Source organism: Vanellus vanellus (genome assembly GCF_965231255.1).
Source record: "Vanellus vanellus genome assembly, chromosome: 3".
NCBI lineage: Eukaryota > Metazoa > Chordata > Aves > Charadriiformes > Charadriidae > Vanellus > Vanellus vanellus.
Window position 1 is genome coordinate 29,553,192 of NC_138907.1, and position 24,184 is coordinate 29,577,375.

General features: G+C 39.1%; 1 long non-coding RNA gene across 1 annotated transcript; it reads left to right on the forward strand.

Annotated features, from left to right (window-relative positions):
• The first annotated feature begins 308 nt into the window (after positions 1 to 308).
• Positions 309 to 19,160, forward strand: LOC309670043. Its single transcript, XR_014268961.1, has 3 exons — positions 309 to 505; positions 2,163 to 2,313; positions 19,042 to 19,160. It is a non-coding gene; the product is annotated as an uncharacterized lncRNA (long non-coding RNA).
• Positions 19,161 to 24,184: the final 5,024 nt, after the last annotated feature.

Genomic DNA, 24,184 nt, shown 5'->3' on the forward strand with positions numbered 1-24,184 from the left:
TGTTATTATACCGCTCCAATCTCAGTGTGTTATTCATGTCTTCCTGGTCCGCAGATCACTGAGACCGAACAGCAACCTGTTGAACCATATTTTAACTCTGATCTTTGCACGCAGGGCGGTTCACGGGCAGAAGAAAGTCAGAAAATGAGGCATTAATCTGTAGTCTTTATTTCTTGATCAGCTCCTTGAATTCCCTTGTATCAGCATCAGTCAGTTTCACAGAGAGTATGTGAAGTTATGATTTGTGTCACGTAACATCTGGTGTTGTGCAACATAGCAGAGCCTCCTGAAGCAAGAACACGAGAAACCGGACACACAGTGTGCGCTCCGTGGACAGAAATGCTCAGCTGAGCATATCATCCTCGGGATGCGCATCCTGCAAAATGCAGCAGAGACCCAGAGAGTCCAGGTGGCATTTTGACGTGCTCGGCTTCATCAGCACCATCACTGCAGGCTTTCAGAAAGCACCACAGGGCCTTCGCATCGTCACCATCCTTTGGCACAGGTGGGTAAGAGTACCCTGAAAGGCTTTTCACAGTCTAGGGTACTGATTTTTGTTTGTGCCCAAGATCTTCACTGCAAGGGCAAACCCCAAATTTTAGCTAGGAGAGACCTGCAATGCAAACGGTTTTCTCATACTGGGAGTATAAGAAAACTCTATAACATTTTTTCCCACTCTTTCTTAGCTCCAGGGCCTGCCCTCAGAGCGCAAAGCCTCAGTTGCACCAGCTTTACGAAGAGACAAAAGAACAAGGACTTAGGGTCTCAAAGTGCATAGATCTTGACTGTGTTGTAACAAACCCATTCAGGGCACTGGGTAAAATCTGGTTTCCAGCTAAATAAAACAAAATGAAATGAAAAACACCTCATCAGATTTTCTGTTTAATTTAATTTGAAAAAAAAAACAAACTCTACGTGCAGAATAAGGCATGGCCATTTTAATAACGCTGGACCCACTGCTAGTTGAAGGACACGGTTTCTTGGATGAAGTACTGGAAATTGTTTTAGCATTTTCAATAAGAATAACTAACAGTGATGAGTAACTTCCTGGATAATAAGTGCGTCGGGCAATGCACATTGTTCCTCAATGTGATAAACTCTTAGCAGGGAGCTTCCCTTCTCGGGGGCTGCTGCTCTGCCATGGGGTTTTGTCTCTTCAGAACAGGCAGCTCTGTACAATCTGGAGTTAAATGTAGAACAATCGGTACCACCAGGGCAGTGTTTTTAATGAGAAAAGCAGTTAAATAAATGGAACGTCATTAAGACACACAACTGTTTTGGAGATGATGCCAGCAGTATAACAGAAAGTTTCTTTAAAATATTACTTAATATACATTTCTTTTTAACGCATATGAAATTTTAGAAACAAACCACTTTAACTAGGTAAAGAAATGGAGACTCTTTGCACACACTATTTAAAATCCTGGTAGTATTTCAGCTTCTTGGAGTGGTCTCTTGAACTGTCAAAGAGAGATCTGGACAGTCTCTAAGTGTCTCTGACTGTTAAATCCTTAAGTCACATGAATATATGCTTAAGGAATGGGTCAACTTGCAGACAGAAATGTCCTGATCTTAAAAAAAAGAAAAAAAAAAAAAAGATTAAATAGATTGGTGATTACAATACTGCTGTGAAACTCTGCTCTCAGTTGACTGGGTTTGTTCCAAGATTCAGTGTTCACTTAAACATGGTATGAAAAAAAGTGATGTGGCCAAATATTCCTGTCACAAGCTTCAGCATTTTTTTTCGACAATGCTTTACTTTGTAACTGTTTAGTTCAATGCATTCTGCATTCTCTTCCAAACCTGCCATACCATTTGTCCTGCGGCAGTCAAAAATCTAAAGACACTTTACCCTTATAAGAGGCTGTGCCTGTGTTTTTCTTGTTTTTTGTCTATAGTGAACTTTTGGCATTCAGAAAGGCTATTTTTTTTTAATGTAATCGGGCATATGATGTGTTAAGGTCTAGTTGGCTTTAGGTTGATATTAACGACACATATAGTAACCCTGTTCTGGGTTCGGCATCCATCCTCCTCGTATACCACCTCTTTATTCTTTGTTGTGACTCTCGCGTATAATTAGTGGCTCATGTCAGAGTTACAATGTTATTAATGAACTAGACATATTTTTTTAAAATTCTAGCTGTTACTGTGTTCTTCCCCAGGTGAAACAAAGATCATCCTTTGCTCTGGAAATCAGCCTTTAACTGCTAGCAATGCACAGGCCCAAGACCAGGCTTCTGCAAAGTACTGATTAACCAGTACCAGACAGTGGGAGCTGGAAGAATCAGTGAAGAAATGGTAAAAAACTAAAAGGTGGGTTTGAATATTAATGTCCTTAGACCTGCTTCTTAGGATTTTTATTTGTTTCTCTGTTCTGAAGATGGAAAGTAATTGGGCTCCTTGGTTTTCACAGTATGAGCACCAAAACATTATTTGGTTTGCTTTCTTAGCAAATTTTGAAAATGTTTATAAACAGGGTAACATAGACAACCGGGCAGAATATGTTGTGAGTCATCACTTTCATTCTCAGTCAAAGTTCTTTATTTCTCAGCTTTGCGACATCCTAGATATATCCCCCATGGGGACCACAATGATGATATAATTATAGCTGTTTTCACCCAAGAAATTTAGCGCCTTTCTTTGAGGGGGAACTGAAACTCTTGGTAAACAGAAACTTCCCCGATATCCAAGGACAAGAGTCAAATTGCTCAAGCTGTTTGGCTTTACGCAGCTGCAAGGAAGACCAGCTTCAAGGAAGGACAATTGAAATTATTGTATGACAGGTAATTTATTATTGCATTGTAATTAAATGCAACATCATAACCTGGAAGCAACACGATAAACTAGACAGTACTGGATGAAAGAGACCGGATTGTTGTTTTCAGCCTAGATAACTAATGTTCCCCAGGTATGAGAGTCCCATGAGATGCCAAATGAAATAACATGTTAATTCATACTCATATCCTCTCTGTTCTTCCAGGAAGTTCAAAATAGCTCTACAGGGACATTTCAGAGTCAGATGGGTACAACTTCAACATTTTGCAAACACCTATAGTCCTTTTGCCTTGTCCGTATCAACAATTGTTGAAGGAAGACAGTTGTTTAGATTTCTTGCAGCCAAAGCGTCCTTTGGATACTTAGGATATCTAGCACTGAACAATTTTGCATATCAGAACATCTCCATATAAAACAACACTGTTAATATTAGCAGTATCAGCCACTGCGATGTAATCTGTTATATATATATTATTAAAATAAATAAAAAAAAAAGGATGATTCATGGATCCATCATCTTACAAGACCTGTGGGTATAAAAAAAAAAAGCGTGAAAACAATCCTCAGTGGCTTTTTACTGTGTATCCACTAAGGGTCCCCTGCCTATAGGGAAAAAAGAAGAATAATCTATTTGTAGTTTTCTAGAAAAAGTCAATCCAAATTCTCTGCCTCTGGAAAAATTCTTGCAGAAGACGGTAGTGTGGAGGCTATTTCAGCAATCAGGGAAACCCCAGGAAAGAATGTACAAGGAATGTTAATGCATTTTTTGCATACTGCATTTGAATCACCTCAAACAATGTGACTGACATGCATTGACAGGACAAAGAATTATATACAGCCATACTTCAGCTCTTGTTCCTAACTTTAGATGAAATGAGGTCCTGCAGACAGTATCTCACAGCTGCCAATCCATATGCATACTTTGCTACAGCTTTCCATGTTCTGCTACAATTGGCAGAGAGATTTATTTTTAGTTGAATATGCATTTGATAAAGAATAAGAAAATAGTCAATGAGAGGTGAAACCCACAGAAGGAACTTATAAATACCCCGATTCACCAGACGCCAGTCAGGTACCAAGGCTGTCTGGAGAGAGGTGGGCATGTAAGTATAGGCTTTGTGAAGTCTGACATAGAGCCTGGAGAGGCACCAAAGCCAGGCAACAGGAAATGTTGTGCACAAAATTCCAGGTTTCCCTAGAATTATATTGCATTCATACCCCTCACCTAGGTTGGGGAGGCACATAAAGGAGAAAACCAAGTGAAGAAGTGTGTGAACGGGACTGTAAAGTAAGGCTTACTTGGAAGGAGAATGCTATTGTCCTATCGCCTGCTTGGTTTAACATAAAATAGTGAACTATTAATCGGAGTAGTCTGAAAGATTCATCTCTCCCCTTCCAGGCAAGTTCTCCAACCTCAAGGCCAACAGCTTAACAAGCATTTATTTTTTTCATTCAAAATGGGACGGTTTCCACCGAAACATTCAGAGGCTTCTCTCATCCCAGATTTCCCCAAGGCACCCTCCAGAAATTTTTAGAGGTTTTAAGCCAGAATTCTGTTGGACAAAGGGAGGTAAAAAACCCATTTTTTTCAAGTCCCAAAGGGATGGTCTAACTGCTGAGGTGCTGGGCGAAAGCATGAGAGAAAGAACAAAAGCCAGTGTGCTAAGAACAGTCAAGAACTCCATGAATCTTCAGATCTAAATTTTGCATGAAACACATGGCGGACTGAAATATGGGGCCACGGTCCCAAAGGCTCCACTGAGACTTGTGGAACAGAATTTTGAATAGAGATTGTTTTAGCTCTACTTCCTTTTCGGGGGGTTGGGGTTTTTTTTGGTTGGTTGTTACTGTTGTTAAACCACTTTTGTTTGTAACTGTTGTTAAACTATCTCTCAGCCATCACTTTGTTTTCTTCTGAGAACTTTATTTGTTACTGCAGATGATTAATATCAGATTCACGAGTGAGGTCATCATTTCCAGAATTTCTTTTCTCCTCCTGTAATTATCTTGTCTAGTGTTTGAGTTGTTATCTACAAAATTCTCATGTTTTGCAGACGTTCTGCAAAATTTGAAAAATAGTAAAGAAATTTAGGATAAGATTTCTGAGGGCGTTCTTGCAGTCATCTTACAAAAAAGGCAGAAGCCTTACTTTGGAAACCACTAGTGGAATTGTTTATATCCAGGACATTCCCAGCAAGTACTTGTCTTAACTGCATTTTAAAAACTTCTCCTTAAAGAAACTCCACAACCTGTCCAGGAGCTTGCCAGAGTGACAGAGAGACTGGAAAATATGAATTCTTAGACGAGTCTGATTTCCAGAAGATACACGCTCCGGCTTCCATAAAAATCACAGGTTTCTTTTTTTGGCTAAGTTTGCCCTTAGCTAGCCAATGGTTTTACAGAATCATTGGTTTCCAAAATAACATCTGTAAATGAGGTCCCTGCACCAAAGAACTTGCTATTGAGTTAGATTGTGTGGGCTACAGATGAATAGAATACTCATAGGAGCAACAAGTGGCAAGCAGGTGAACTGAGGGTTTGGAGTTAGCAATCAATTCATTCATTCCCCTGATTTCTCTCTACAGTTTCTGGCTTTTGTCAGGGCCTGATGGTAGGGGTGGCACAAGTTCCTTCTTTCTGGCCCTTCTTGACCGTTCTTTTGTGGTTCTATGGGAGTGTCACAAAAGTATATTTTAAGGAAGAGGCCAAAGCAAAATTGTCAGCAAAATGAGAACAGATTAAAATATTAAGACCTGAGTGGCAGACAACAGACCTTAACTGTAATTTCCATATGGTCTCTAACATCACAGTAATAGTGTCATCTTTGTTAACCACTGTTTAACCTTACTACCAGCTATTCTCCAGCAGTAGAGCAGACACCCACCACACCAGGAGAGGGGAAGGTTAGAAGGAGAAGTGCACAGATAGTTCCCCTTAGTCCAGCAGGGAGGCATGCTTGGGGCTCACCACCCTGGCCAGAGAGGAAAGGGAACTACTCCAAGAATGGGTGCCCTGCTGGTTTTAGGTGAAAAAAGGAGAATTTCTGGGAGCACGACATTACCCTGGGACTGGAAAGCTGCTCCAGGTTTATGAAGAGAGAAAAAGGACTGAGAATTGGCTGCTTTGCAAATGTAAAGAATATAAAATCAGTAACTTAAAGTAGCTGGGCACATAGGAAGCATGTAGAAAAGGTGGAAAGGGACTATGAGGTCTTACAAACCACAGGGGGCTGAAAAAATTTAAAGCAGTATTGTGAGCTTCTGTGTGTTGTATCGGCATGTATTACATAAAAGAAAAGACCTGCGTCTAATGCAGAAGTTAAAAAGATGCATAGAGAAGGATTTCTAGGGCGGCTGATTTGAATAATGAGGAAGGTAATGATCTCTGGGTATCAGTTTAGGTGGTCTGGTGGTGCCTCTGCTGTTACACACAGGATGATCAGCAAAGATGCTCCCACATGACAATGCAGAGGTCTAGTGCTTTTGCATGAGCCATTTTCATCCTGGGTAATTTCTTATTCAGATATCAAAAATCTCAGGGGAGTTACCTCAGGTATTCTTGTTTCTCTCCATAGAGTACAACAGCCAACAAAACAAGCTACTGTAAGTTGTGGGTTCGAAGCCAAAGTTTCAATAGCTTCTTTTTTTCTTTTTTTTTTTTCTTTTCACATTGTCATGTGGCATCTTCCAATACATGTAAAGTGCTACAGACTGTTGTCCAGCTGAAAAGTCACTCTTCTCAGCCAAAATAAAACAGCTAAGCTACATGGCGGCACCAGGAATGAGTGTCTGTGAATTTCATGGGCTGGTGACTGGGGCATCTTGCCAGGTGCAAACAGCTTGTGAAGGAAGAACGTTATCTGTAGGAAGTCTAATGTAAACTCTTTACTGTTGCTTATGACCTTATTTTTTGAGGGGAAAAACTTGCTAACGTTGAATTTGGTTCTGTGGTTCAGGGCAGCACCTGTTACCTCTTTTGTGGTATTGGAAGAGAGATAGGTAAATAAAATGTAATGCTTTTGTGTAACGTTTATTTCATTGACAGGTACTGAAGTTGGAGAAGGTGAGTCAACTGGAGTTTATTTGTAATAGTTCGAAAGTTGCTTTCTCAAGGTCTGAACTACCTGAAAAAGATCCAAGCAGTTTAAATTGTTAACACTGTTAAATAACATCATGTTCCTAATATTCAAAACCAGACTTTCCAGATAAAAAGGAATGTTGGACAAAGGAAAACAACAAATTTCCTGACAACTCTCTAAAATTGTACCAGAAAAGCCATTTTGGGTTGCCTAAACAATTGTAGGAACCAAATAGTCTGGAAAATTTCATCTCATGTCTGACAAGGTTAGACAAAAGTTCCTGTGATCCAAAGTGCTAAATCTTCAAAAATGGCTTTTTTATATGTCAGAATTACAAATGAAGAAGATTTCTAAATGAAAAATTGTTTCCTACACACACACCCCCCACACCCAAAAAGAAGAAAAGGACAAAATATTTTTATCTGGTTAATATTTGTTTTTTGTATTAACAATAGAGCAAACCAGAAATGGACTCCTGAAATGCTTCACTTGACTAGTCTTCACATTTATTCTCGGGAAAAAAAAAAACAGCTAAAAATGTTTTTCTGGATTTACGGAAGAGTACAGACTGTCAGATCCAGCAGATTGCTTGATCATATATTTAATTTGAAACATGTCAGAGGGCCTATTTTCATTGGCCTTTGCAATTAATCAGGAGTGATTCTTAAAGCTACCGCTTCATACAAAACTAAACTTGCCTACTGAATATGCATTTCAGATACATTAATTCCTTTTTCCTCTCTAAAAAGAAAAAACAAAAAACTATCTTCTTTACTATACTTGTAAGGTACTCTTTTCTTCAGAAAATAAAACTGTGAGTTTAAAATTGAAGTTTGTTTAAAAAAAAAAAAGGAAAAAAAAAAAAAAAACAAAAAACTTTTGCTAAAGAAACATCTCGAACTTGTAATCCAAGACTGTGGCATTGTAAATAACTTTAAAGTAATTTTTCTTGGGTGAGCTCAAATGAGCAATTCCCAGTGGGTTCTCTGAGCATGACTTGTTTTATTTGAAGCCTTTTTAATTTTAGAATTTCTTGTCCCCAGTAAACTGTGTAAATGACTTTTTCTTGAAACGTGTTTTTCAAAATAGTACGGTTAAATACAGACCAGCCAGTTCCCTTCTCAGTCCTTCACATCTTTCTTGCTAGCTACAAGCAGTAGTTTCTTGGGTGCACAAAACACGAAGTCTGTTGCAATCTTTCTTGAGCAACACGAGCCTTACTTAAACGTACTAAATATACTAACAGCACTAAAATTAAAAAAAAAAAAATAATAGAAAGAAACCAATCATTTATCAGTACCTTAAATCTTAATCCAGCTGCCCAGTGGATAGAAAAAGAATTGTTTTTACAGTAAAATTAGTAGCTTCAAATATTTTATGGCTCAAAAAGGAACAAGAAGAAATGTATGTATAAAGGTATTCTCTTTTGTCATTGTTTAGCTTCATCTGCTTCTGACCTCCATGGCATAATATATTCCAGGAAAACGGCTGTTTTCACTCTTTCCACTTGCTCCAATATTCCCATACTTCTGATATTTTGTTTCCACTGATGCAAGAAAGAAAAAAAAAAAAAAAAAAAAGAAAGCAAAGGAGGAAAAAAACAATTACATCTAAAATTATACAGGCAAGGAGCTAACAGTTGACCAAGAACATGCACAGCCTCAGTTGTCCAGCATCAAACCCTTACCTTCAGGCTGCAGGGCCGTTTATAGGAAGGAAAAGGAAAGCCTCTTGCACCCCTCTCGGAATACCAAGAGGAAAATAGTTGGGTTGACACATGCACTGCAAATTCCTCCGATCCACCGAACACTACCCAGACTGTCAGTCAGGCTGTGTCTCCTCTTAGGGTCTCACCCCAGCCTTTTCTTTAGGACTGCCATGAGCACTACCAGGAAGGAGTTCCTTTGGGTCTGTCTTTGGCTCAGATAGATCACTGCATGCTGACCTTAACAGCTGCTGCCGTTTGGAGACCAGTTGCCCTTTATTTCAGTTACAATGAAATCAGGGTAGCCCTGATTTCACTTCTAGTGGGAAGGTTAGCAAAAGCTTGTTGTCAGCCTCAAAGAATAAAAAAATAAAGAATAAAAAGTAAAAGCCTGAGTTAATTCCTGTACCTCTGCCTTCTCTACAGAAAAAAATAACACTGAAGAAAGAAACTGGCTAAAAACCGTAAGAATCTGAAACATAAAGAGGACGAAAGTATTTTGACTCCTGGATTATGCAGTTTAAAGGAGCATTCCACGTTTTCAGAATGTTTCCCGCAGTCACAGAAGCTAGAAATTTGCTTTGCCATATTAAGGAAAATTGAGATCTTGACCGTTATCTCCTAAAAGCACCATCATGAGACTCAGGTGAAGTAGAACCAGAGTCACATGCATGATAAATCACCATTCCTCAGACAAATGGAAATTCCCAAGATCCCCACTAGCGGAGAGACGCAGAAGTCCATGTGAGCTGTGGTCTGACTGGGGAATTTGGGACACAAGTAGCGTGTCCTATACTTACACAGGAGCCAATCAGAAGCCTGTCTGGGAATTTGTAGCTTGAAAAACTAATTCATGAAACATTCAGCTTAAAATGCTTTTATGAGAGCAGGACAGAAAGAGAAAGCTATACATCTGCTCTCAGGGAACATCACATTCCTGGGCTGATTACTAAAACACGCTAAACTGGGGTGTTCGCTTTTAGGTTAGCTTAGAGTTTTACTTGAGGAACGGAAAGATCAAAGTACTCTCTCTGAAGATATTTGGCTTTCTAAAGCCTGCGCTGACATGTGGCACACCTGGAACAAGGTTGCAGTTACATGTTCAAGTAGCCTCCTTGGATGTAGAGGTATTTCGGTACGTAATCCAGCGCTTGGGGAATTTTCCTCCGTGGACAGGGGATTGGGGCGTGCGTCCTGGTGTACTCACAAGTTCAGTGCAGACATTTATCCTTCCCAAACGGGACTGATTGTTCTTGAAATAAGGCAGCACCATACCTCCATGGCTGTACAAGTGTAATTATTTCAGCTGAAAAAGAAAATTAAATCGATCTCCTATGCTAGAGTTACACAGACAAAGCCGTTTTTCATAGATCGGCCTTTACTCAAAGGAAGCAGGGCTGACAACATTTTACAAACCAGAAATCTTTTATTTGGAATTTTTTTCTTGGATTGATTTTTGTTTTGGAACTTCTCTAAACACTATTTAACTTCAAAAATATTCTGACCAAGCTGTACCATATGACATGCTATAAACACAGAATCTACAAGAGCTGCTTTCATTCTCTTCTAAAAGTCAGGCGCTTTTATTTAGCGGGGAAGGCTTACAGATGTTCTGGTGGATCTAATGCTAAGAAAAAAACATTTAACAATGTGAGCCATGGTAGACTCTAAATAGGCTTTCTGTATGCACCACTAATACATAAAGCCTTGAGTTCTCACACGGCATTGAGGTATTGCTCTGATAACAGAAAGTAAACTCTGGTTTATAAACTGCACAGAATTGTGAGCTAAATCAGTGGGTGTCCCCTGAGGGTGTAAAAAAAAAAAATTTACGAAGCAGTAACTAATCATAGAACAGAATTAAAACAAGGATCTATTTTCCATGAAGCCCCCAAGGAATTTTTACAGTCTCATCAGTTTGCGTGGTGTCAAACAGGGCAGCTCTGTTGTGGTTAGCAAACATTAGCGCGTCCTCTTCATAATCCCCTCCATGCCTAAAGTAAAAGGGGCCCTATGTCCAAAATCTTCCACATAATGCCTCTGCTGACTCTGCAGATGTGGGTTTGCTCAGTTCTGAGGTGCTGGCACCCTCTTAACCTGCTTGCAGGGCAGCAGTACCAAAATCCAAATGGTCTTTGTCCAAACTGTGTCCCAAGGTACAATCTCAACTCCAGAAGCTAAGCAGTGAGTGGGAAACTCACCCAGCCCCCTTTCCCCTTGGAAGCCTTTTCTTTCGTGAGGACTTGTGCTGTGTTCCTTGAGTCTTTTTTTTCCCACGAGGCATGTATGGGAGCACCTTCAGCCCAGTCAGCAGCCTCCCCGGGTGACAGCACAGGGATAAAGAGCTGCAGAGCATCTGCTACATTTACTTGAACCAGAGCTATTTACGGAGCCGAGATAGTTTCTGAAAACAATAAGCCCCATGGAAAACCTTACTTTTCTGCCCCTTGCGAAATATTTCCATAGTTAGTGTCTATCAATCATACGTCAGTTCTATCTAGAGGTTAAAAAGGGTGATTGGGTAGGCGGTCTTACGCTGTTTGGTTTTCTGGTGTTGTAAGGTTTTCATCATGAATCCACAGTGACTATGCTTATAATTTTAAAGCGGTGTAAAAATCGTGTCAGATTACTGTTTTCTTCAGCATTTTGCTCCTGTCACCTAGGAATCTTCTAAGGTAAAGCCATTTGCGTTTTGGTCCTAATCCTTCTTGCAGACCATTTGGGCTATTGTTGCCATACCTTACTGTTACTTATTCTACACACCTTCCCTTTTTTGGGGAAGGTAGGGTTATCACACATAAGAAATTCCAATGGCCAGTTCCTCAGGAACCCCCATAGTCTCAGATCTGTAATTAAAAGTAGAATAAATTCTCAGGAGTATTTCTGAGTGCTGTTGAATTCTCCAAAATCAGTCACGTATCAGGATGTTCCATTGAAAACCATTGGATATAAAGCTCCTTCCAAATTCTGAACGACCAACTCTGATCCTGAAAAAACAACTCCTGCCAACTTTGCCACACCATACAGATAACAATATCTGTTGCTGTATTTTTGAAGTACTGAAATACCGCAAATGAAGTCCTGGGATACTTTGGCCAGTAGAAATTTGGCTATTTCTTCTGCAGCTGTTAAAGCACCAAATTTAATGTCAAAAGATTTTTTTAAAAAGAGTTATTATTTTGTAAACAGCAGTTGTATTAAGAAGCAGTGACAAATTTTTACCACTTCTGGTTTCACTCTCCCATGTGTTTCCCGCTCAATGACAGACTATCCAGTTACCAAAGCTTTAAGCATAAACCAAACCTTTCTGAAACTGGGACATCTCAGGATTTTACTTGACTTCACTGACTGATAATGAAGTCGTCTTTTTAATACAGTAAAATGGGTTTTGTTAAAGAAAAAATTCCATTCAACAGTGCTCAGATAAAAGAAAATACATGTTTTCTTATCCACAGCTAGTTAGATAAATACAACAAGATAAATTGCATGCTTGCACAATATCTTGATTGCAGGGAGCGGGTTTTCTAAACAGCTCTATTAAAAAACATAAGAAGTGAGAAAAGGACTTGGTCTGGGATAACTGGTATCACCTATTGCTCTTTAAGAGCAAAGATTGTTTACAGGGAAGTCTTGAAGTCTTTCCTGTTTGCTTTAGTGGAAAGCTCATGAAGAAAATTTTGTCTTCCTAAATAATGTCTTCTGGGGAGAAAAAACCTCATAGAAAATAGAATTAATGACTCTGTCCTATTTGTATTAACACTTAATAAGGTCCGACACAAACTCATATGAAATATTTGGCGACTTGATATAGAATATATGCTTTGCATAGTTTCTTTTTAAAGGTTCCTGCATGCCATACACCAACCATATCCTTATCTATTAAATTCTATAGGATGGTTCAAAACCTCTGTATTGTATTTTCTATTGAGTGCTATAGAATCTTTATCTACAAAGCTATTGATTTACATAATAAATGCCCAGTTCTATAGAATTCTTTTTTTTTAAGTGAATTCCTTCCACTTCCAATAGCTGTAGATTTACGCGCTTATTAAACACCCTTGGTAGTGCTGAATAATTGCAACCCCATCTGAATTAATTGGATAAGTAGGTAGGATTGGCTCCAACAAGAGTCCCACGTATAATGCCATGTGAGGCACAGATGCAAAATCCACCTTTTATATAGATCTGGTGTGATTAAGTTCGTGGCAATTAATATGCTATTACTGGTTTTGCCTTTAGAACTAGCTGTATTTCTGGTGTTACATAAAAACGTTGCTGGCTCTTATTGGGAATGATCATATTACTTGTGCCTTAAAGATGCAAGTAACAGAAAAATAAGTAAATGCAAAATAGAACCATACGTCCAACCATCATTCAGTTGCAAGTACAATGTTTCTTAGGAATGCGGGGGAAATAATTGTAAAACTTTTTAGCATATTTTAAACCATTTGCTTAGTAGTGCTGTTTTGTCTCTCTGCAACTGGATAACCAGTTTACCCCAAGTGGAAAATGCCAGACAACTGGAAGAAAATAAAGATCTTAATGAAAAAATCTTAAATTTTTGCTACTGCGTCTCTACAGGAGTTTAAACTCCTCTGTTGCATGTACATACATTTATCCTCTGTAACAGCATTCTATAGACAGATATAAAAACATAAGATGTCAACCATTGTTCTGAAAATTGTGTTGCAGGGCATGTCTGAGTTGTACAGGGTACCATGATATAGAAGTATTTGAACTAGCTAGTTCCACACCTAGAAACAGTTTGGCTGTACTAAAGCTAATTATACCATTTTAAAAGCTGCAAGAGCTTTTTCCCTCTTCAAGGGAGATGTGCGCGAGGAACTCAACCAGAAAGAAGCAGCCTTCAATAAGTATAAAACCTTCGGCTTTGAGAAGGACGTCCACGTTCACACAACCTCCTTATATGCCATACCTATGGATGATCTTATTTTACTCCCAGATGACTCCCAAAGATATAATCCTAGCTGTATTAAAAATCGTGGAAATTATGTGGGTGGAAAATGGAGCAAACAGGACCAATGGAGTGCCTTGTCACTTACTGACTCAAACAGTACCCTGTCATCGCTTCTCCTCACATATAAATTTAATTTAAATTCCACTGACTGCAGTGTTACAATAAAGATTCAATGTCATCCCACAGAATTTTCATAAGCATATAAACAAAAATCTCTGAGAAAAGAAAAAGTCAAAAGTAGATTTTATGTACCAGTTTTTCACTTTGAAGTATAATGTTTCGCTCTTTTTTCAGGCAGAAATTATTCCCATATTTCTTTAGAATCTGGAGTCCCAGATCATGAGTGTGAATAATCTTTTATCATCTGGGGTTAAGATGGTTTATCAGCTACTCGATCTGCCACTTCTTCAGTCACCTTTTCAAGGACCAGTTACTGATCCTACATCACATCAGTGGAATTTATGGAAGGAGGAGCAAAGAAAAGAATAATGCCATATATTTAAGGAAAGAAGACGACAATTGTCTGAAAGACTGGCTTTATTTTTGAAATGGCAGCTGTTTGGAACTGTTGACAGATTGGGAGTGTTGGAAATTTTCCCAGGCCAGATGGATTAGTGATCTTGGTTCAGGCGAAGTGGTCAAAGGTGCTTTATAAATGCCATTTCGCACATAGCTATGACCACTACATAGTAGTATAGGTAACAGTTATAGGTAACAGTTATTTTTATAACACGTAATTGAGTTATTTTGGATAAGTCCCACATAGGTCAGGGTTATGTGCTTTTACATCATCTTCCTCTCCTTTTGCTGCAGCAATTGCAGTAATTTGAGAAATTCCTACTACTATTCCTAATCGAATTAGGATGGGCTGAAGGCAAGATATCTGGGGAGGGGTGGTAGAGAAATAGCTCTTTTAGTCAACAAATCACTTTCAGTCTTTTTCTCTCTGTTATTTCCTATGACCTGAATAGATTGATCAATTCATGGTCATGTTGTAAGGAATTTTCCAAGGAACAGAAATGAATCAACCAACCAAGAACCGGAAAGGGGGAAACCAAAGAGTTTCATCTATTCATGAGGATTTGATAATTTCACTTCTCGTGCTTTATTCTGCTGCATTTTATTTATATTATCATGTATGTTTCCAGAGAACAAGTAAATTTTAATTTAATTTTAAATGGAAATAACAGAAAATGGAAAAAGCTTTCTCCTCCATGCATATATAACATGAAATATATGATTTAGGCAACTGAATATAGTATAGAAATAAAAATAATTGAAGACAGATTTTTGACAGTCTTCTTGGTTTGAACCAATACCCTCAACTATCTTGTGTTATAACTGCAAAATCATGTTTTTTTTCCTACAGCATCCCTCTACTCCCTGATGGTCTGATGTACATCTCAGAAGTACAGGTCAGAGCCCATCTGGCTTATTAGCCTCCACTTGTGCCAAAATCCTTGGAAATGCTTGACAGAAAGCTCTGTCAAGTATTGTCCTTCGCTACACAGGTAACAGAATAGTTGTGAATAGTTGCCCATGTAAATTTAAATTTGTTAATGCCAGGTTTCTACTAATAAAACTTACTTGTTAAGATCCATGGGAAAAGTGAAGACAAAAGGTGAGGAAGCTTCTGACAGGAGGCCAGAACTCTATGTTAAGTTATGATCCAGATCCCTCTCTGGTTCGATACTGAACACAGCAGTTAATTTATTCACAAGTGATTAGTGAAGATTCCCCTCACTGGTCCTAAACTACCAGTTGGCAAAACGCAGTAGTTTTCCCAGTAAAGCTCTACCTAACTCCAGTGTGCTTAAGAGAAAAATGACACCAGTCAAAGGTGAGTGGCACAACGCAGAGCAAATCAAAAGGTTTCTATACATTTTTTTTGCGTCAGACCACTTTGAAGTCATCCATTTATAATGTAAGAATGTTCCAGGAAGAGCTCATACAGCTGCTGTTAAACTGAGAACTGTATTTTCACACAGCCGTAAAGAACAGCTTAGAAAACTTAATTATATGCATTCGATTCTTTCTTTCCATAAGTTTGTTTTTTGTTTTTTTTTAGCTCAGTTTGAAAATAGTGCAGAAAATCTTCTGTCTGTCACTCCAGAATTCAGTTTCAAACCATGTGTCAGTAGGAAAGCTGTAGTTTTCATGTTTTCAGGATGCAGTTTTCATGTTTTCAGGAATATGCCCTCCCCTGCCTTTACTACACAGGTGACAAAAATGTTTAAAGCCTCAACCATTTTTATTCTGAATCATTAGAGTACGCCAAATAATCTGTGATGTAACAATTGCTATAGCAACTATTCACTTTGGTTCAAAAACTGAAATAAACCGTTGACACATTGTATTTCACATGCTAGACAAGGCTCTTTTGGCATAATGTAGTAATATTAATACATTCTATGGAAACTGAGCAATATTAAAACTGGTACAGATGACATAGACTAGTTTAGGCTGAGAATAATTTTCAGAATAGGATATTTAAAGTGTATTAGTTAGCCTCTGTTTAACTGTAATTAAATACTATACATAATTAAGCTGAATTAATCTAATTAGACTTCCAACTGACAAGGGTTTCCAGTTGGCTGAAGTTTTGCAGGGCCCATTTTGTACATGCCAGTAAACATTAACCTTTTCTTTGAGCAGCTGACCCTTAAAAAGATGCCCCACTAAGAGACCATATCATATACAGTATAGTCTAACCATAATCCTGACCGCTGAAAGGTCAAGAATTTCCATCATCTTTCAATGTTACTAATACCTTAGGGAGATTTTTCTTCGTGTTTCTCAAGCAAAACCATGTTTGGTGAGCTTCCTCTTCTTTGTTTCTATGTTCTGAATCTTGAATTATTAATTGCATATACAGTAAAGCTGAAGGAGGTCCAAGAAGATACTCTGCACTGCAGACAGGATTTAACTTCTTCCATACAGAATGGTATTCTCAAGCAGAGCCACGTTCTGTGCTATTCAGTGGGAATATAGTTCAGTTATGAACAGAAGAATTTGCTCATGTATACACATCTATATAATATAGAAACACATCTATATGTATGTGTAAGTATACAGTCTATATTGTAAAAGTCTGTGTGAAAAACCATTCTAAAGAGCTGTTTAGAAATTGAAATCACCAGTTATTTTGTTTACCATCAGGCCACTCAAAATTCTCTCATAAACAGATTTTTACTATTTTTTATGGTTAAACTCTCAAACTGCTTTTTAAGTCACATAGTGCTTGTGTTTCTCATTGGAAAAGGCACATCAATGGGTCCAAGGGTACTATGAAGCCCTTTTCTCAAGGCACAACATTATAGCTTGCCTAATTGCATGGAAGGGTAGACTTCGTCTAAGCAGAGGTTTTGGGAATTTATGTATCTCAAACACCAAAACATATCTAGGTAAGGAAATATGATATATAAGGCATGCTGGGCACTGAGCAGGGTGCCAGAAATGTGGGAGTGTCTTGCTGGCTCTATTTCTGTTTTTTTGTTTTGTTTTGTTTTGTTTTGTTTTGTTTTGTTTTGTTTTGTTTTGTTTTGTTTTGTTTTGTTTTGTTTTTATCTGAGGCAGGTCATCTTGCTCTTCTGTACCTGAATTTCCTAATTAATTTTTAATCTTCCTTGTTTACTGAGGATGTCTTTCTTTCAGGGTAAAGATTGTATTTAATTATTTGTTTGAACAGTATGCAGAGCTTATATCCCAGTGAATACCTCTGAGCATTCTGATAGCGATACTCTAAAATTCTTTGACAATTGTTTCTTCTGCCTCTCATTTTAACCTTTGGTGTTGTATCATATTTGGTCTTCACAGAATAAAACATGAGTGTTCTTGCATTTCCTTAACAAATAGCCCAAGAAAACTGCCTTCCAAATACGCAATAGCTACAAGGTGATGATCTGCTTGGCAACCAGGCAAATGGGAACATGTTCAAAAGCCCTTAACAGGAATCAAGTGCTAATTAAAAGAAAAAGCGGAAAGCAATGAATGCTGCAATGATTTTACCCATAGACTTGAGAAACTGTATTTATCAGGGCTACTACAAGCAGAAAAAAAGGCAATACGTATTTAGCCATCTTCTCAGGTGGGTGCTTGAAAATAACAGCCTCTTAACTCTGCTCCCAAGACTGTTTTAAAAGTTATATAGTATGCACACATATTAGGGAGAAATGTCTGGCATCTCTGGGTTCTTTTTCCCTTTCTAACCAAATGTTGGAACTTCAAGCTAGAGTCAGGTTTCTTCTTGGCTGTACTCCTTCTGGCCCATGATGCTAGCATTGCTGGCTGCACTTCAAGAGAAAGGGTGGAGAACAAGTTAACCAGAATACCTCATGGCCCGAGCACTTCGCTAACATGTGAAAGATATGGATTCAAACATTCCTCGCTTGAAGAAAGCACAACACTCCCTATTGCTGGATGAGTTAGTGGAGCGTTATGAAAAAGGATGGATACTGAAGCATCCGCATGCTTATATATTATCACATCCAACTTCATAGAAGATTAAGATGGAATTTTTATGGCACTCTGCTTAAACCTGGACTACAACAGAGTACTATGCAGGACACAGTACAGGGTTGATGCTCAAGACCGGGCACTTTCAGTCATGCAGGGAACTTCCAGGCTAAGTACAAAGTTAAGATATATATATCAGACTGTGTTAATCTTGTCCATGTGTAAAAAAATATTAATCATGGAAGACATTAAAACAATGATGGCCTATAATTGGTTATGGTCATTTCAGAGGATATAGTAGGATGAGACGTTTTGTTGTTGTTCTAACATTTTCAAAATAATGGAACAATACTTCAGAAAAAGCAGGGATTTGGATAAGTTAAATGTTAAAAGAATATGACTTTCTCGTGATTGATTGTCTTTACAGCTCACTTTCAACTATTTCAGAAGTATTTTACCTCTACAAAATCTACTAAATGTATCACTGTATGACCTTCTATAGACAAATAAACCAAAACAAAGTATTTGTACAAATGCAATCGTTTTTCCTAGAATTATTTTCTATCTGTAGTCATGCTCAGTATAAGATTAAACTTCTTTCGTGATCAGATGGATCCAACACCAAGGACCCAGTTCTGCTACCTTTACATAGAGCAACGGTTTAGTTTGGGAGCAGCATACCAGAGTGTCATGGTACTATCACTATATTTAAGTCAAGCACATGTTCAATTGAATCAGACCCCTTAGATGTGAAGGTGAGAGGTGCCACAGATACTTTTGCATTTGCAACAGCTAATTTAGCTATGTTCCTGTGGTCTTAATGTCCTGAAGCCATAACAGAAATAAAAGACTGCTGGCAGGCTCCACTGGAAATATGAGAAGGGTGTCCAAAGGCTTACTATTTATTTACACACCTAAACATAAATAATCCCCTCATGTACCACTTTTACCCATAGGCTAAAACACATAGTTTTACAGTAAGGTCATACTTGTCCTCATGTTTTGGAAACTTAATCTGTCTTTTAAGGTTTGCAATTCATTTTGTTCCAGCTGTGGATTTATAAATCCCTCCACTTTCGAAGAATTCAAAAGCTTCTTAAGACTGAAGATTGTTTTCATTTGGATGGAGCAAGTATTAAGTCTGATCTAAAACTCCACTACAGAATCTACATGTACAGGTAGAAACACACACACATTTCTCATGAATATTTGAGAAAGTATAACTTGGTATTCCAAAGGCCAAGGTAACACAAAAAGTGGCAAACAAAAACCTTTTATGAACACAGATGAAAGGTACATCACCTTTACATGCACCACTGCACTAATATTAAAAGCTATGTTGAAATTCAGTATCAGAACTCATTAATGTTTGAAATAGATTAGAACATTCAGTTTAAATCTCTTCCTTTTTCATATTCCTCTTCCAGTCCAACACCAGAATGCTGCAGGAAGTGCAAATTTGATTTCTAAATGATTTCTAAGGTCAAGAAGCTGAGGTGCTGTGGACAAGATCTGGGTAAGCATTCAAATTGCTTTATTTAATCTATATAGGGATCTGATCCTAGCCTATGCTGTATATCTTCTGCTTTTCTTCAGGCTGCAAGGGTCACAAGGCTGATTTCAAGAGAAAACTTTGGGGCTTTTCTTTGGGTGGAGAATTACCCAAACATAGTGGTGTTGGCTCAGCACAACGCCCTTCTGCAGCAGTGGTGTTATGGTTTAGGGAAGTGAGTTGTCTTGGGATGACATCTGCTCTATTAATTTCTGGCTGATCTAAAAATCTACTTGGACCATAGCAACTGAGACACCCAACCAGTCTAATTCTACTGTCATATCAGTCCAAAAGCAAGAAAATTCTGCTCCGTCAAGGGCCCCAAAAGCCCTGATCAAGAGTATCAGGCCATTTGTTACTAAATAAATGTCATATTTGAAATATCAATCTTGTTTTGGAACCCCCTCCTGAACTTCAAGCCGTTACTTGCTTGGCAAAATCAACACTGGGCAGAGTTAAATCATTTTAATGGACTTTTGTTATGGTATCCCTGCAAAACAGAAGTGTACCATAGTGTTTGGATCTTTCATGATGCTGAAACCAAGAAACTAAGCCCCAGGCTCAAGCAGTATCACTTTTGGACAAAGGGTGCAGTGAAGTCTCAAGAGCTGTCACTGTTTCACTCCCTCTGTGACCTACCCCACCTCCTTGGTACTGCCGAAGGGGAAGCTGAGGCATATCCATAGGGATCTCCTCCTCTGCGTGAAGGCTGCAGTAAAGCTTGCAGGGCAACGTGGTCTAGAGAAGGCTATTTAAATCCATATTCATACTTGTTGAAAATCTCACTGAACAATCTAAAAAAAAAGGTAAAGAATAGCGCTTAATTTGAAAAGATATTCCCATAAAAATATTACATTTACTAGATAAACGTCAGCCTGACAGGAAACTACTATTTAGAGGAAAGATTCAACTCAGGGCAAAAATATTTTCATTCTTCGAGTTATTGTAGTAAATGGAGTGCTACAGTCTAGAATATCCCGGTCTAAAGCTAAGCACAAACCTCAGATGATCCTGACATTCAGGGACTCTAGCCTAATGCTTTACTTTCTGCTGGCTCATGACCTAAGTACAGAATTGAACTTTTCCAAATTTATCCTGTGTGAAAGCAGAACTGAGCCCAGAGATCATTTGTTCCCTATTCTTCCACAGACTTCCTGTATGAATTTCGTAAGTTGTTTGAAGTTTATTTCTATGTTTGAGGCCTTCACCAGATCAAATGTCTAAGTTTTCCAGTGCCCTGTCTGGTTTGGACTGCAGACTCTCTGGACTGTGGACTGCCTTTTCTGACAAATTTCTATACAGCATGTAGCACAACGGAGTGTGATGACTTGTCTGGAGCTCTTAATATAAAAGAATCAAACATAATAGAAATATTAGGAGGCATAATACCATGTAATATCATATCAATGACTGGAGACAAACAGAGTCACCCTACAGCAAACTGCATGGAGAGCCTGCAGAGACCCTGCAATGGCGAGGGAATAAAGAAATGCAAAGTAGCCTTAGGTTTTCCAGAGCTACAGGTTTATTCCTTCTCCTTAAACAGCCAGTAAGCAGGATGAAGAGGATGAAGGCCATAAAACATAAATGCCCTTTTTAATTGGAAAACATGCAGTAAACTGGCTACCCCTTTAGGATCAAAGACGCTATTAAAAATGAAAGATATTATTACTGTTATTGTAAGTTTTTATTAGTAGCATTTACCAATAGCCCTCCTCTCAGGGGAAATTGCTGTAAATACCCAGCTGACTTACAAGCAACTGTATTGTTCATAACATCACATGGCTAACCAAGTATTACCTTCTGCTACTCTTTTTATCTCTTCTATTTTATGCCACTGAAGCTAGGCTGTAGAATTTTTTCAAACAAGGATGTAGTGTGTCCTCTGATATATGGCTGAGGTAACAGCAAAGCTGCTAATATTAGGGAACATTTACCTCTGTAAAAACTTCAGATGCCATTTACTCATTCCTCTCTCTGTTTACTTTCAAGGGCTAAATAACTCTGAAACTCTGCCTCCAGAAAGTCTGAGATATAGAAACATGCTGCATATCTTTCTCCAATCCCATCAGGACGCTATATTTGGTAGAGTTATGCCAGATACCTCTGGGTTTGCTAGTCATTCTGCAAAACTGAGAGACAAATTAACGGAAAACTGTTAGACAGCATAGTCCCAGGGATGGCCTGAAATTAAAATAAAGCAGTATGTTAAAATAAATTGCAGTTTGGAACCTTTCAAATTTTCTTTATAGGAAAGACAAATTTGGTGTCACCAAGGTGTTAATATGCAAATGTCTAAGGAAGAAATACTTTCCTAATGACTATTCGCACCTTCCTAGGGTGAAAAGCGGGAGCTAGCTTTTGCTTCTACCCATTTCCCTTTTGCTAGTGTGGGGACTGTGGCCGAACCTCCCTGTGCTCCTGGGACCTTCTCTGTACTGCCATGTTTTGGGTTGACAGCTGTTTTGTAAGGAGATTGTCTTGTGTGCTTACCTAGCTGGGCAACTCATTTCTGCACTTTTTCTTTTCAGGTGCAGAGGTTAGGAGGCAGAATTGTGGAATGAGGCTGCATTTCTTCTGGATCTGAACTCTCTTCTTTCTCTTTTCAGGCTTTGTCTTTCTGTCCCTCCTAATCATAGGACTAGAGGATAATTAAAGTTGGAAGGGACCTCAGGAGGTCTCTAGTCCAACCTCCTTCTCAGAGTAGGCTCAGCTTTGAGGTCAGATCAGGTTATTTAAGGCTTTATTCAGACAGGTATTCAAAACTTCCAGGGACAAAGACTGCATCTATTCCATATTGGGGAGGGGCAAAACTGCAGTTAGTATTTAGTTGTGGTCCAACAAGTGCCAAGTGAAGGACTTCTTTCACTTCCCTTGGTCTACTGTCTGTGATCCTAGTGATACAGCCCAGAATGTTATTGGTCTCCTACGCTGCCAGGGGACACTACTAGCTTATGTCCACCTTGCTACCAAGACCCGCAAGACTTCTCCTGCAGAGACGCTCCTCAGCTAGTCAGCCTCTAGCCTGTATTGCTGTAGGAGTTCATTTGTTTCCAGATGCAGGACTTGGCTTTTGTCCTTGCTGAGTTTCAGAATGTTCCTGTCAGTCCATTCCTCCATTTGTCTAGGTCTCTCTGGATGGCAGCTCTGCCCTCGACTTTATTGACGGGTCCTCTCAGTTTTGCATCGTATGCAAACTCAGTAAGCATGTATTCCGTCATCTGTGGTAAATTCTTGATAAAGATGCAAAACAGGTCAGGTCCAGAACAGACCCCCTGCTGTACTCATCATCAGCCTCCAGGCAGGGAGGCTTCCTTCAAGGCCTGATTAATTTTTTACTCATCTACTCATCCACCTATCAAGACTGTATTTTCCTTGTTCAGTCTTTTACTACTAATGTAATGGTAAAGGCTGCTCTTGTTTCCCTTTGGCATACCTTTGACATCTCCATTTGAGTTTTGGCTCCTTTTTGCATTGGAGCTTCTTCATGAGTTTTCTGCTAGGACAAGCTGGTCTCCTGATACATCTGCTTGCCTTCCTGTGTATTGGGATGGATTATTGCTGCATTTGGAGGATACTGTCATTAAAGATCTGCAAACTTTTCTGAGTTACTTTGGTCTTTGAAGCTCCTTCCTATGGGATCCCGTCTACCGATTTCCAAAATAAGCTTATATCTGATCTCCTGAAGTTTGGCATTTTTAATCTGCTATTCTCCTTCCTCTGGATCTTGGACTCCTATTCCATGGTCACTACAGCCAAGGCTATCACTGACTATTACACATCATCCAGTTCTGCCTTGTTAGTGAATAGCAGATGCAGCTGTGTGTCATCCCTGGTTGGCTCATCTAGCACCTGTATCTGTTTCCATCCTGCCTTCTTGCCCTTCCAGCAGATAACAGGGACAGCAAAGAATCCTGTAAAAAACGGGGTCTGTGATGCAGAGAATTCCTGAGTTGTTTAAACAAGGCTTCATCTATTTCCTCATCCTAAGGAGGTAGTCTGCAACACAAGTCCACCACAGCATCACCTTTGCGGCCTCTCCTTTGACCTTGACTCATAAGCTCTCAACCAGATTGTCATCTGACTCGTAGAGGAGCTCCATGTATCCAAGTTCCTACCTCACTTAAAGGGTGACACCCCCATTGTCTTCCCTGTCTCTGTGTATTGAATATTGTATATCCATCCATCATGACCTTTCAGATGTGTGAGCTGTCCCACCAGTTATACCAATGATGATGTAATTTGGTGACCACGAGTGGAGCGCTAGTTCCTCCCACCTTTTTTCCTGGCTGTGGACATTTCATAGAATGAATCATAGAATGGTTTAGGTTGGAAAGGACCTTGAAGATCATCAAGTTCCAACCTCCCTGCCATAGGGGATCCCTCTCACTAGACCAGGTTGCCCAAGGCCGCGTCCAGCCTGGCCTTGAACACCTCCAGAGATGGGGCCTCAACAGCGTCTCTGGGCAACCTGTTCCAGTGCCTCACCACCCTTAAAGTGAAAAACTTCTTCCTAATGTTCAATCTGAACCTGCACTCTTCTAGTTTAAAGCCTTTCCCCCTCGTCCTATCGTTACATGCCCTAGTAAAAAGTCCTTCCCCAGCTCTCCTGCAGGCCCCTTTTAGGTACTGGAAGGCTGC